This window comes from Mya arenaria, chromosome 1 (assembly GCF_026914265.1).
Source record: "Mya arenaria isolate MELC-2E11 chromosome 1, ASM2691426v1".
Classification (NCBI taxonomy): Eukaryota; Metazoa; Mollusca; class Bivalvia; order Myida; family Myidae; genus Mya; species Mya arenaria.
In genome coordinates this window covers 9,528,375-9,545,180 of record NC_069122.1, presented here as the reverse complement: position 1 = coordinate 9,545,180, position 16,806 = coordinate 9,528,375, and positions in this window count along the sequence as shown.

The window sequence follows — 16,806 nt, the reverse complement described above, 5'->3', positions numbered from 1 at the left end:
TCACGGGCAGGGCAGTTTGTAAAGCTGTAATTTCACTCCTTAGTTTGCATTTTTCACTGTTCTTATATCTGATAAAACACCATATTATTTTCGAAAAACCTGAAATAGATTAAGATCTTACACTGTAACAAACTATTATCCTCTTTATATTCACGAAGTATATAACGATCTAATGCGTATATTTCCAATACTTAAAATGCAAACTCTGAACAATTATAACATTATTCTGCTTTCTTAGATATATCTTAAGGGTATACCTACGAAATCTTAAATTATATAAAATTGTTAGAGTCATTAAAGCACTTTCTTGCAATATTTCTCACAAAATTGCCTCGCAAGAAAGCATTTTATGCAAGTAAGCACGTACCAATTGTTTGGTCAAAATCTTTGTTCGAGAGTATGTCGATATAAAAAGTGACCCCTTGAAACTAAAATAAAACTAGATATGGTAAATCCAATACCAGGAACTAAACATTCATTGGGTGTGGTCAAAATTAATATAATACTTATCTATAATTGTACTAATGATGCACTCTTACTCCCAAATAAGATTGACCACAATTAATTATATTGTTTTAATATTCCAAAAGGATGAATAAATGTCGAAAACAATGGTTCTTATAAAGTATATCGAGTTTAATTTGAAAGAATTGAGCATAAAACACGGTATTTCTACCTTATGAGACAATAGCAGACCACAGTAAATCTTTTAGCATTCACCAATCATTTGATATTATTACACCTTCTGCTAATAAATACACGCTTACAATCTTGTTATCAGTAATTACTCTTTTCCATAAATGTATGATTTCGTAAGTAGTTAAAGGTTTATCAGTCGAAATGAATATTTTTTTATAACTGTGTATATATTGATTTTGAATAAGAGAGTCACATTAAAGAAATAAGATAAGATCTCATTTATTTCCCTTTGAGTTCCGTGCATACCAATATTAACGGCCATACATCTCTGCAAGCGGGCATTAGTATGTTTATTTTCAGGACAGCGCTTTTTCGTTTTTTAACTTTCTACGGCAGCAGAGACCTTCATTAAAGTGACACTCTTATTCAAAATCAATACAAACACATGTATAACAAACATATATTTTGCTTGATAAACCTTTAACTACTTACTAAATAAAATAATGCATAAATGGAAATATTCATTACTGATAACATGTTTATAACCGTGTATGTAATAGCTCAAAATGCAAAAAAAATATGGTTCAACTTGGTGGATTCTTAAAGATTTACTGTAATCAACTATCGTCTCATAAGGTAAAAATATCGTGTTATCTACACCTTTCTTTCAAATTAAACGCACTATCGTTCCAAAGAACCATCGTTTTCGACATGTATTCATCCTTTTTGGTAAATAAGAACAACTGTATTGAATATGGTAAATCTTATTTGGGAGTAATAGTGTATCTTTAAAGGTGATGGTTGGCTAACATGTAATTAAACTGTTGAATGTCGCAACTTTGTCTGGATCCCTTCCTTCTGTTTAACAAATAGAAGCCTGACATTGGAAGGGGGAAGGAACTCCTGACTGTCGCAAATAATGTAAAACATGTTGAAATCGCTTTCTGAATGCCCGTAAACAATATTTCACCATATTTCACGATAATTTATTCATTATTAAAATAGTGCTAGAATATTTCACGATAATTTATTGATAATTAAGATATTGCTTATTTTTGTATCACTTGCTCTTATTCAAATTTAACACATTTTTTAAATTATGAAACCGCTCGACGTACTTGTTTTTGAAGAATATGTGAATGCCTCTGCAGGATACAAATCAAACGGGAACCAAACCGTAAATAGTAGCAGCAAACATACTTGAACCAAGGGCAGTGTTTTGCGTAAGAGAGAGAACAACCTTTGGGACGGTGTTTTGGTTGGGAGCAGAATAGTGGCAGAGGCGTAACTCTGGACAACAGCCTCTACACAAACAATCGAAAAATAGTACTTTATTTAATAACACCATTCGTAAGATGCTTCTGGATGGTTTACTATTGAAATAAAATTGATATCAAACATAACGATTATCAATATTTTAAAAGAATAGCCCACTCTTTGGTTCAAATTAAACGTCAGTGCACACATGGCTCGAACACAACAACCTCATTACTTGTCAACTTACGCATTTATCTGTTTAAACAATTAATTGTGCATAGCCTCTGAATTCATGGAAATATACATCTATGAAATGCGAATGAAAATAAATCTTATATTCTGAGCTTTTTTATTCAATATCTAACACACTGTATTAACATCAAAATGGTATAGATACATGTTTTCTCTAAAAAACATATATGCTCATCTGAAAAATATACAAAATTATACTAGCTGATGTAAAACCCGGACTCCAAACAAATTGTACGAGTTGCTGGAAAACCCGGACTCCATACAAAATTATACGAGCTGTTGGAAAACCCGGACTCCATACAAAATTATACGAGCTGTTGTAAAACCCGGACTCCATACATAATTATACGAGCTGTTGTAAAACCCGGACTCTATACAACATTATTCGAGCTGTTGTAAAACCCGGTCTCCATACAAAATTGCCTCCTTTTTAGTAGAATAAAATAATGAATCATACATCTTAAAACCAAAATAAGGTATTATAGACTCAATAGCTTTATGACATACATACACCAAGGGTGATTACTTTTAAATGCCTTAAAATTTTCGTCGCAGCCAGGCGACTATTTTAAATGTATAAACACATATTATGATAATATAGTTTTTAATTGGATTCGCATAATGGTCGAGATTTTAATAATGTTTCTGTGATAACGTCAGTTATACTAGCATATGCCTGACCTATAATTTGAAACAATATCTTCTTCTATATATTTTTGATTGTATAAATAACATGCTAGTTAGGAATATAGCTCTCCAGGAATTGTTAAATTTTGTTGTTCTTGAAAACAAAATTCCAATACAAACTTTGAAGGGATAATAAAAGTCCAAGAAGGGAGATAATTTGATCTTTTAAATATGTTTTATGTTTGTTGTGTTGTAGCGTTGACTCTTATGATTTGTGTTTGTGCGGCCTTGAGCCTTGACGCTTTTAACATGATCATGATTCAATTTGAGGCTACATGGATTGTCCGTGTACTTCAAATGGTTTTATTGCATTGATTTCAATACCTATATCTGTTAGGTATATCCTATATACCACCTTTGTATGAATCCCAAGTTAATTATTGATTTTCAATGTACATGCATTACTCATTCAGTTTCTGATAAATGGACTTTAGTTATATCTTAAACTTTAGTAATTAATGAACGGATGGCCTATCCGTGTTATTGCATATTATTACGTTTAAAAGCTGAAATGAAGACAAAAGTCTTTTCTTTTTTGTTTGTTCTTTTTTCTTTCTGCCTGGTAGGTTTTGAAACAGAAGTTTGACCCTTAAGTAAAGGTAAAAGATTACTGCCTTCTCACTTTCACAAAATATAATGTTGACCACTAAAAAGAGTAAAAGCATATGCTGTAATGTTTAAAAATGAGTTCAGACTGCGATTGAAATTTGAATTTCATGTTTGTTGTTTAGGGGCTCGGTTTCGGAAAGTAGTGAAATAGTATTTCTTACGGAAGACGAGGAATCCGATTAAAAATACAAAAAGATCATTCGGTATGCAAAGTGGTGGGTGTTTACCCCTTCTTTTATTCGAGTTCATAATCGAGCTAATGTTTTAATAAAATCATGAACTAGTCGATACATTGGTTGACTGTGTGATAAAGCGTAGTGGTAAATGTAGAGATCAGGGTTTTTGAACCTAAGAGTACTACCTTGTTGAATTACTATTCACAACCTAATTGCTTTTTGTGGTCATATAATCAGCAGAAATACCTAGAAAAATACTGTCGTATGATGATGTAAGGAAACCATATTAATAACAAGAAATATCCGGTTGATGCGTGGAATTTGTGATATTAATATTGTAGAAAGAGACATTACACGACGACCAGAGACAAAGTGTTCCAATGTTCCGTACTTTTTTAGTTTAAGTCGAATATGGGTGTCAAAATTGACAGCAAAATGTTGAAATTTAAACAAAGAAAAATTGTCTCAGACTAATCATGTTGATTGAACTCCAAGCGGAAGGAAAACTTAGATGTTTTTATGATATTTTGATAGAGGGTGTTTTTTTATATTTTAATTAATTAAGAACATTTTTCGTTTTAATAACAACTTTAAATACACAACTGTCTAGAAAAGCTTTACATTGAGTTGCTTTTCGATAAATAAAATATTCAAATATTTTTATTTATCCTCAAGTGATCATTTCGTTAATCACTGTATTTAATAAAAGTTCAGTTTTAAGACGTCAGCGGTCCATATAGTATTTGACCGGTCCGGATCTGTCCAACAATAGATTGACCGCTGACGTCATAACATGGCTGAGTGCGGCTTTGAGCTTTTAGAACAAGGAAAGATTGTCGGCAACGCCTCGGTCCATATAAACCTTCGTGGGCTGACTGTCCGACCCTTATAATGTTATATCTCAGTAGTGTGTACTATTTCTTAAATAAACCATGTTAAATGGAACACGAGTTCACTGGGGAACTGGTTTATAGAACACAAGGGATAAAAGAATGGTTTATTCCTTATAATTTGAAATTTGGAAAAAAGTTATTTTAATGAAAAACTACAATAAAACATCTGAAGCCATGTCCTTACTTAAATCATTTACCTTAGTAATGTATTTCACTGGTTAAATGCTATTCAACTCTATAATAATATCTAAAAAAATCATTTCATTGTTTCTATCTGCTGTTCATTCTTTTATTTTAAAAAGGACTTGTACTTTTTATTCTTGACTTTGGAAGTTTTAGGATATCAACTTCAATACAGAAATGACCTTAGGGGCCGATTGTTCGGATGAAATAGTTTTGAAGGTCATCGTTGTCAAATAGTTACTGCTCTGAAAGTTGAATGGGCACACGGGTGATATGCTACATTGCTAACAATATTTGAGACAATTATATCAGCTGAACCAAATAAAGTCCAAGTGTGCTGAAGTACAGAACAAGGAGCGAGGCAGTAACCTCGGCCTGATACGTCTGCTCTCTTTTCTGTAAATCGCCAAGACATAGACAATGGGATACTTTCCATCTTTATAGGCGTTGTAATTGATTGGATTGTAATTTCAGAAGGTTTACTTAACACGCTAGATCTATTTGGTTAACCTTTTCATCGCATTAACTGTATAGTTAAGCCGGATTTAAATTACTTTATCAAATCAGAGCGGCCGTTTCAATAAACTATTTAAATCGTTACTTAATTTATCTTAAATCAGTTCATCAACTTTGTGTTCATGTTTCACACGTGTGATATGTTACATTGCTAACAATATTTGAGACAATTATATCAGCTGAACTTGTTAATATTTAAATATGTAAGCACATCAAATATTCAACGCTTAAAAGCTAAAAACGATGTCGTTTACCACGTTATTAACTCTATCAAAGCTACAATCGGACCTAGATGTTGTATGGACATCGGCCTGTTCTTGTCATGTCGCATGCGTATGTTCAAACAACACGAAACAATGACATTAAACATTCAACTCTTACCATCTTTCGTTTAACGTTTGACCAGTGTTAACAGTATAAAGGCAACATACAACCTTTTCGCAACTGTTATAACAAAATGGTTCTAGGATACCCGGGTGCAGTACGTGACAGCGCGCACGGAGCTCAAATGATTGCCTGTTGTTTTCTGTATGATAAAGCGAATTAAGGGACGTGCAATAAACAGTCTGTGTATACCACGTGATACATTACGTCACAAAGGCTATGTCGGAAGGCAATAACTTGCTTCGAATGAAGACTTTAAACAAAGATAACTTCACTATTTCTACACCATTTTAAATGAAACATAGCGCAGTCTACGCCGCTTACGGAGCCCCACCCTCGGTCTTTTACCAGAGTTTGATTGAGAGTTTAATTTCCTTAAACACTTACGGCAGTCTGACGGAGCACTGCCAAAACATTATTTTGGAAACAAGTTTGTCGAAGTGTTTGATGAAACTATCCACCTTATCGAACTTCGGTAATAAAACGAAGGTGGTACTCTTTAAGCGGCATAGACTGTCCTTTGTTTCATTAAAAATTGTGTAGTAAAGGAAATGTTATCTTTAATTTAAGTCCTTATTTTAAGTAAAATTTGGCCGATGTAACAGATATGACGTAAAATACGCAACGTGGTATACGCACACTCATAAAACATAGTATCATATTTGCTTAGCCAGTATATTCATTGATAGCATTGACCATATTTCCCAAGCGTTGGTTCTTTGTCATACTAGGTTCTGCTGCACAAAGTTGTTTTCTTTGTATCAAAGTAACACCAGAAATGAAGAACAAGCATGAAGACAGCATGTGGTTTAGTCGTGATTAAACTTGAACGACTTAAGAGAACGATTTTTATGTCGCACGGCTATGATGTAATTAGTTATATTGATACATTTTTGTTGTCTTCTTTAAACAGGATACAACTGTGCACTTGCGAGTCTTCTTTGACATGCACCTGATATTTTCTTCTTCATTGTAAACAGTTTTCTTAGAAACAGCATTTAAGGACAGATACCTCTAATATAGAAGTGACATTTTCTTTCGTTTGTCTAAAACATGACACTGGAACAAACTATGGTTAAACTATATTGCATTGTTGTGTGGACCAATGATAATCGAGGAATTTCAAATGTTCATTAATTCTACGTAGATCGTTTTTAACAAATGCACAAACAAACACCAAATAAAGTCCAAGTGTGCTGAAGGACAGAACAAGGAGCGAGGCAGTAACCTCGGCCTGATACGTCTGCTCTCTTTTCTGTAAATCGCCAAGACATATACTTAGACAATGGGATACTTTCCATCTTTATAGGCGTTGTAGTTGATTGGATTGTAATTTCAGAAGGTTTACTTAACACGCTAGATCTATTTGGTCTACATTTCGTTAACCTTTTCATCGCATTAACTGTATTCTTAAGCCGGATTTAAATTAATTTATCAAATCAGAGCGGCCGTTTCAATAAACTATTTAAATCGTTACTTAAATTATCGTAAATCAGTTCATCAACTTTGTGTTCATGTTTCATACTGCCTTATATTCAATTTACTCCAATTTCTAACGTTACACATGATTTGAGAGATATGTCATCATGACATTTTAAGTATTGCTTCCTGCAATGTTAATAAACTTACACACATATGCAATAAACTGACATTTCTGTCAGAACGTCAAATTCGCGCGATGCGGCTCATATTATCATAGCGCATGAATCTAATGAACGTAACCAAACTTAATATATTTTTTTTTCAACAAATCGTTATGTAATATGTGTTCATACAAGTGTTGATGACTTCCTAGTCTCAATGGCTATGAAATGAGCGTATTTCAATAAGACACGCTACTCGAATTGATGATATGTTACCGAGATATCGAGAATAACTTCAACTATATGCATTTTGCAATACTGAGTTTGATGTTTTCAACGGTTTTCGTAATATATCATCAACGCATTTTCTATAACGTGATTACTTTTCTTAAAAGTGTGTCGCTTGCCAGCGATGTTCATCAACATCTTAGAAGTATCAGATATTATTTTATAAAGTGCAGAAAACACGGTATTTATACGATATACGAAAGAGGGTCACAGTAAATCTTTTAGCACTCACCAATCATTTAATAGTTCAGCTATAAAACACACGGTTACAATGGTACTATCAGAAATTAATATTTTCCAAAAATGCGTTTTTTAGTAAGAAATTAAAGGATTATCAATTAAAATTTATGTTTGTCATATTAGTGTATGTATTGATTTTGAATATGAGTGTCAATTTAAACATATGTTGTATATACCAAACATACGACTACAATATTATATAGTTTTACTATTATATATTGAAACGAATTAAAACAAAAACATAATCTTATCATTATTTTTTCTCAACTACTTGCAAATGAACTGAGTATGTCAAGGTTTTTTAAACATTTTACGTCCTTAAAAGGGACTTGCTTATATAAATGTTGTTTTTTTTACCACAAAATAGTTTTCCCGGTAATGCATCTGAAAATACTAACTTTATCATGCCTTTGCATTATGATATCTAAATTTCAGAAAAAAATACAATTAAAGTATAAAAAACTATTTTGATTGTAGTTGGATGCGAAGCCACGCCGGTTAAGTCGATAATCTTATCCTTTAGACCTGAAGGACCTCTACACCAGTAGATGGATACTTTGACATTTTAACAACAGATTGTTAACATCACGTGATAATGTCAATCAACCAATCACGCAACAATGAAATTGCTCAATTCCGTTAATAACGCGATTCGAAATTTTGGTCTTAAAAGACGATATTTAAGCGAATATCAACAGTTATTGAAGGTTTCAAGATGTCAGTATCTTAGTTAGAACATTCCTAATTAATTGCCACACTTTATGCCGTAAAAATAGTGCATTTTACAAAAATGAAGCCTTTAAGGTGGAACGCGACTATGAATTTTTTTTCGAGTTACTGTCTGATAATTGGTATACAAATAGAAGAGCATATGCCCGGTTAGGGACTGTTTTTACATTTTCAATATTCGGAACAGTTTTGAATCTACGAGTTTTCAAAATATGCCACTGACGTCAATTTTGAGACGTCTCTCATATTTTTGCGTTCCAGCTACAATAACCGATGGTTTCATCAATTCTTCGTTTACAGCTATAAAATTTCAACGTCAAGTACGTCTTGTGAAAACGTTCACGCTCATATATTTTTCTTTCTCTTGTTGAACGTTATTGTTTCTCAATTCGTCTATAACGTCATTTTTCGCGGGAAAAACGGCGTCGTGTTTCGCTGAAAAAAGTGCGCCTTTCTTTAATTCTTGAAAAAATTGCTCGTTTAATTTTTGATTTTTTTAAATACATGTTTTCAATGTTTTATTACAAATCGCCTGATATCAAGAAAAGGGTACCTCACCGACTTCGTTTTTGCGCAGTATCGAATAGTCTAACCCCTATACCTGTTTCGTTTTCAATACGTAGTGTATTTAAACGTTTAGCATGACGTTAATCGTTTAATTGTTTTTGTTTATTAAATGAAAAGATTAAAAATCTTAGAGTGTCTGATCAGTTTTATGTTAGGGATATTTGTTATTGTTGTTGTACAAAATATCTTATTCCACACAAGACGGGCGCTGAATAACCAGCTTTATAAATCAATGACTTAAATCTGGCGGCTATTTTAATGAGAGGCTTTCTTAATTATTAAGCAATCTCATTTGCCTTATTATAATATTTTGATAAAACACATCAATAATCGTTCCAGTCACTATGCTATGAGCTGTGACTATGCTGATTAGTGCTTTGTTTTTTATATATACATCTACAGTAATAACACAACAATAAACGGTTCTACTACTTTAATAGTTACCAATTTCTTTAATAAGTATTAGTAGGGATCTGCAGTAATAAGGCTCTAAACTAAGCAAAAGCATAGTAAATCCAGTGTGTGACACTCTTTTCATACACAAAATATAACTAACAAACCAAAAAATGATAATCGACAGAAATCTGGATTGTAATAACCACAAACGGATACCGGCAGTAGACGGGGTGCAGCCCCCCCCCCCCCCCCCCCCCTTAAAATCATCCAAGTTTTCTTCTGTATGTCATTATCGGAGAAAAATGTAATAGTATACAGATCTATAAAAGACGCGACTATAGAGTTCAGTGTTTTGAATCTTAGTTTGATGTAGTCAATCGGTTATCGTTGAATAAAAACATATACAATTAATAAATTCCACTAATATTGGTAACCATATTATTGACTAAGTTTGGTAGTGAATATAACTCTTGAACATTTTCAACGAGGATCATTTGTTACGCAACGGTTTGGGGAGGGGTGGGGGATGGTCAATTCTTGACGTTAAAAAATGATCGGTCATTCTTTGAACAGAAATAAAATTACTCATGTGGTCAATATATAACGGGGTCAATCGGCGTTAATTTAAAACACACTAAAAATTTAAAGTGAAACTCTTATTCAAATCAATATTCCACATGTATAACAAACATTTATTTTGACTGATAAACCCTTACTTCTTACTAAATAATAAACTCATACAAAATATTATTCACTGATTACAAGATTGTAACTGTTTATTTAATAGTAGAAAGCACAAAAATGATTCATATTTTTTTGGTGAATGCTAAAAGATTTACTATGGTCTCATATTTCTTTCAAATTAAACTCGGTATTCTTCATAAGAACCATTGTTTTCGATATGTATTTATTCTTAAAGGCATATTAAAACAATAGTATTAGTTGTGGTAAATCGTATTTGTGTTTAATACTTGTTTTTGTAAATGATCACATTGAATTGTTTCTATTATCTCATCTTATTAAGGGATGTTATAGTTCACACAAATGCACTCACATGAACGCACGTATACGCTCACATACCCGTACATGCACGCACGCCCATACACACGAACACGCACACACACAATATGATAAAATATATGTTCCAAATGGCTCAAATGATGTTCTTAAAGTTAATGTTTTTAGTGCAGTAAAATGTTTAATTTTGTCAATAAATGCATTGTTTGTTTTAATCCATAACGAGTTATTTTGTTTTCCTGACTTTACCACGCAATCAAAGCTTCTCGTGCGTACAAGCAAATTCATGAGCCAACTTTCGGCGATGCATTCAATGCCCATGATACAGAAGCCAACATAGCTACCTTATCCCGCATTCAATGTTACTGCCGTGCGTATTGTTCACGCTTGCGTGCGTGCGTACGTGCATGCGGGCGTACGTGTGTGTGTGTGTGTGCGCGCGCGCGCACGCGCGAGCGTGTGTACATACATGCCTGCGTGTGAAAGCGTACATGTGTGTGAGAGCGTGTGGGTGTGTGTGCGCGTGCGTGTGTGTGCGTGTGTATGGGCGTGCGTATGATCGTGTGTGTGTGTGTGTGTGTGTGTGTGTGTGTGTGTGTGTGTGTGTGTGTGTGTGTGCGCGTGCGTGCGTGCGTGCGTGCGTGCTTGTGTGTATGTGCGTGCTTGCGGGCGTGCGCGTGTGCGAGAGCGCGAGCGCGTGCGCATATATATGCATGCATGTGCACGCGTGCTTGAGTGTGGGATGGTGTGTGGGGTGCGTTTTTACGCGTGCTTGCGTACGTGACTTTATTGTACGTTATGTGTTTGTATGTAAGCTATAACAACCCTTAACAAAATAAGTTTTAGTAACTATTTAAAGATGCACACTTACTCTCCAATCTCAACTCAACTCAATATCTTAATTTTCCCCATGGCTGGACATATGTATAATATATCCAAACATTGATAGACATAGAACATAAAAAATATTATATACAATAATAGTACAGTTTAAAATTGTAGCATATTGTTGTCAAAATATTTATATTGGTATGATATAGCTATATATATGTATAAATAAAAAGTTTACATTCTACATGCAAATAAAATAAGTCTATTTGACTTCCATGATAGTAAGGTCGTGTGTGATCTGACTCTTGGATGCAAAAATCTTGTCGAAAACAAAGGTTCTTATGAGAAATACCGAGTTGATTTGAAAGAAATGAGCATAAAACATGGTATTTTTACATTATGAGATAAGAGTAGACCACAGTAAATATTTTAGCATTCACCAATAATTTAATGTTTTTGTGCATTCTGTTATTAAACACGCAATTAAAATCTTGTAACCAGTAATTAATATTTTCCATAAATGCATAATTGAGTAAGAAGTAAAAGTTTTACTAGACAAAATTGATTTTGTTATACATGTTTATGAATGGATTTTGGATAAGCATGTCACTTTAACTATAGTTCATTTATAATCAGTGCTTTAATTACTTAATAATGTTAACTATTCGGAATTCAACAGAAGAAAACAATGTTGAAATATCAATTTGACTAAAATTAACAACAACTGTTATATGTTATTGATCAGTGGTTTAATAAACGTAAAATAAAGTTATCATTATTATTATTTATATCATGCGAAATAAAAACTAACAAAACGTGGGTATATGTTTACTTTTATTGATGGAAACCTTTAGACATATACATATATACATATGTTATGAACCATATTTATCAAAAACCTAAGTAGTGGCAAGTTTTGGCCGCAGCGTGACGTAAAATCCCGTCGGTCGTAAGACCGCCGGTTGAAGCATCCTAAATGCTTGTAAATGTAAAATAAGAAAAACTGTTCACAGATGTTAAACCTAACAGTTGTACACGAGCTGGCACTAGCTCAAACTAATATTTATGCGAGCTGGCACTAGCTCGGGAGCCGGCACTGGCTCTGACAAAACAACGTTAGCCTTGACACATGGTACAATATCAGGAATGACCTTCCCGACGGCCATGCAAGACTAAACTAACTTGTACAACATGTTTCCTAACTATATTTAAAAATTGGTGGACTGTAACCTCTAAACCATTGTAAAGGACATGAGACCGGAGCCACGCTAAACGCTGGTAGAGGTAAAAAATCCAGTAGTCATTATTTTATAGTCAATAAATGATTTATTATATTAAACTTATTAATATTTATGTGCCAACGGTCAACCAACCGACAGAATTTTACGCCACAATAAATTTAATGAAATAAATTTCCTCCGAAATTCTGATGCCTAGGCCACGCAAATGATCGGTTGTTTTTATAAATATTTTTTAAGGATGTCCTTCATTGAATCTAAATAAAACTCTAGTCCGACGTCCGAGAGATGTACCCCGTCGGACAGATAAAACCCCGGTGTAGTAGAGTCAATATCGATCGACAGAACATCGAACGCGCCCGTAAGCCTAACCCAGCTCCTACCATGTCTGTTTAAGCGGTTTCTTTTGGCTTTAATTATTTTTTTTGGGTAAGACTGTGTGCGCCAGTCCATGCGGTCCAAAATGTCAACCCAAATTATTATTACGTTTGGAAAGGCCGCTCTAAGATAGCGGATTTCTTTTGCGATTTGGTTTGAAATTACGTTACAGGGAGCCTGGGTTAAGTCATTTCCCCCGAGATGTATGACTATGATCTTAGGTGGAGAACACAAGAGAACCTGCGTTTCGAACGACCTCCTGAATTTAGGCCAGGTGAGGCCGCCGACTCCCCACCAGGAAATTGACGCGGGAAGCTTCAGATCTGGTATACCCCTCGATCGTGCTCTCTCGCCGGCCCGACGCGGGATTGAATCTCCCAGGACCCATATGTCTGCGAAATATATTTATCTCTTTCTCTCTCTATATATATATATATATATATATATTTATATATGTATCCGTAATGTTATTTATGTATATGAGGTTTTATCTCCTAACCTATTTCCCCGGGCCGTCTAATTCAACGTGTCCTAATCCTCATACTATTAAATACATATACTCAAGTAATGACCTCAATGGCATATTCAGTTCGGCGTGTCTATATTCTTATGTATCGCTTGAACGAATCCGACGACCACCGACCAAGTCTCATTATCATATCATGAGGACACCCATGTGCCGCGAGATCAGTAGCCCTACCTATACGGAAGCTATGCGTTTTGTAAACGCTTGTGTCAAGTCCCGCGCGTTTAATACATTTTTCTAAGACTGCAGTAACTTGTTGCCTAGTAACGGGTGCGGCGTCCATGTGACAAAAGGCAGTATGGGACATTGGCGCTACAGCCAGGTAATCAGTAACGGCTTTAACCGGGCATGGCCCAATGCTTTGTTTGGGTATTTTAAAGGTGATAGGCGGACCGCGTTGACTAGTTTTGGATCTGACCAAGCGTACGCCTATTCTTATTCCGTCCTCAAATAAGAACAAATCACCCCCGCGTATTTGGTTACCTGCGCATGCGTTTGCAGGGGCGACTAGCTCGCTAATGCGGAAAAGCCCAAAGTATGCCAACGTAAAAATATCTTTGAATAATTTAGATTCGAATGCATCATAACACACCAAAGGAAGTGCCTCCGGTTTCCGACGGAAACCCCTTAGTGCATTTAACCCTGTTCTATATGTTGATTGTGTGTTAGGGGCAATGGCATGTCGCAAAAGGTCGACGGCTCCACGCTGAAGACGTTCCACAGATGTACCGGAAGAAGCTGCGGTTCCAGGTCTGCTTCCGGAGCTAGGCGTCTGAACCTGTCCATCTGAAACCGGGATAAAGCATCGCATATTCCGTTGTTATTGCCGGCTACATGCTGGGCCCTAATAAGAAGGTTAAACTGGAGGGATTTCAGAGTAATCGTTCTAACAATGGACATAACTCTGTCAGATTTCGATGTTAGCGTGTTTAAAATGTGTACCACGGCCGAGTTATCGCAATTAAACCTAATGCGCTTATTCCTAAGGCGTGGGCCCCAGATACATGTAGCTACTAAAATAGGAAATATTTCCAGGACTGTGATGTCTTTTGTTATACCCTCGTTATGCCATTCTTCAGGCCAAGCCGCTGATAACCATTGACCCTGAAAAAACAAACCAAAACCACGCCCTGGCCCTCCTGCGCTATCAGAGAAAAACTGAACGTCCTCATTCGACAACCAAAAACGGTCGTGAAAAACCGATACGCCGTTAAATCTCTCAAAGAACCAGAGCCACATCGCCAGATCTAACCTCACTGCTTTTTTAATTCGGACATAATAAAATGGCTTGGAGAAACCACAGATCGCGTTGATGAGACGTCTGCAAAAAGGGCGCCCGGCCACAATGGCCCTGCAACAAAAATTGAGAGAGCCAATGAGGGATTTAATTTCCTTTACCTTTGCCTTATCTTTCTGTAGTATAGCCTGGATTTTGGATATGACCTCCTTGACTTTATCCCCTGGGATCCTAACCACCATTTGCCTAGTGTCTAATTCCAGACCCAGAAAAACCAGAACTTCCGCTGGGCCTTCCGTCTTATCCGAAGCCATGGGTACATTAAGTTGATGCATGATCTTTTCAAATGTGTTCATCACCTGCGAACAAGCGGATTTTGACCTATCACCACCCAGGAAATCATCTAGGTAGTGTATCAACGAACCCGATGACAAACGACTTTTAACACAATGTTCTAAAAACGTTGAGAAACGTTCAAATGTTGCACAGCTGATCGACGCACCAAAAGGCAAAGTTTTATCAAAATAAAAGAAGTCCTGAAAATGAAAACCTAATAGCGGAAAATCTTGAGGTTCTATTGGAATGAGCTTGAATGCGTTTTTTATGTCCATCTTAAACAAGTGACAACCTTGGCCAAGCTCTTGTATTAGCTCCACCGCCTTATCAAAATTGGTATAATGCACAGATGTCAGATTAGGATCTATGAAATCATTAACCGAGGTGCCGTGAGGGTGAGATAAATGGTGGATCATTCTGAACTCATTCGGGGCTTTTTTGGGAACCAAACCGATAGGCGACACTATAAAGTCTGGCAGTGGCTGATATGTAAACGGTCCCGCGACTCGTCCTTCCGTGATTTCCTTGTTAATTTTTTGCTGTATTATATGCGGATTTAACATTGCTGATTTTAGATTTTTTGACATACGCTCCTGTCTAGGGCCTTGATAATGTAGGCTAAAACCTTGTGTGAAACCTTTTAACAAATATTCGGCCTCAGACTCGTTGTAATTTAAAAGAAGTTTTGACAGTGTGTTAAGGTTGATGGGGGATGGGGCAATTTCAGTCGCATTCAAATTACATGGAAGAATACCGAATCTGGTGTCGACCACCGTTATATTGGGCCTGATCTGGTCGCCTCGGTCGGGGGGCACGAAATGTCGCTCCCGCAGGGTAACGGGGGATATTTTGTATCGTGTGTGGCCTAGGGCAATGGGCCGCCGGGTGGCCTTCCCCGCATTTAGCACATGAGTGTAAGTATTTGCAGTTCGCCCAGTGACAATGACCCGCATTAAAATAATTGCACACAAGAGTTTTGCGGGTGGGATTTGTGGGAGTTGCGGTATTGCGGACTAACAGACAACGCCACCAGAGATCGTTGTTGATACGTGCCCAAGAGGCTGGTTCGATTGCTTGCCGTATCCGAAATTGCTCATCGTACGCGCGCCACGCGAAGCCGCCTTGGCGTGCGGCGCATTCTCTTATGTCGCGCAAATATATCTGAACAAACCCTGTGTTGCATCTTTATGGGCCGATATGTACACTGCACTATATATGATGAACGCGTCAGTCCATTTCTCGATATTCGTTACCTTATCCTTACATTCTTTCGGGCGCGTCTCAAGCCGGCCGTCATCAGAAAGATGTAAAGTGGCTCCGCCACAATGGTCAGAAAGCTCGACTGAGCCTTTCAACAGAAGCGCAAGGTTTACATAGTCGCCGTTGATAATTTGGCGTTTAAGTGATTCTGGCACATGTGCGGCGACATCGTCGCCCGCCAGGCGTATGATAGTAGGGACGTTCGTTTGCTGTGCTAATTGCGCGACGCTACTGGTAATGTTAGACACAGTGTCCTGTAATGGTTGTAAGTTACAAACTGCCTCACCACACCCATTTATTATGTTAGATTCCCTTATAATGGATTCAAAATCAATGATCCTTGGGTTTTTGAATTGTAGCGGCCGCTACAGTATCGCCAAAGAGAAAGAACTATCGCGAGATCTCGTCACGTGATGAATAAAATCACGTGACCTTGATAACGGTGACATGCAAATGTATCCGAATGCCTTAGAAACGGCATCATGTAGCTAAGTAAAACTATTTCTTAGCAAATAATTTGAATTATATTTATGCAAACATAATTGCTATTATTATTATTATTATTATTATGATTATTATTATTA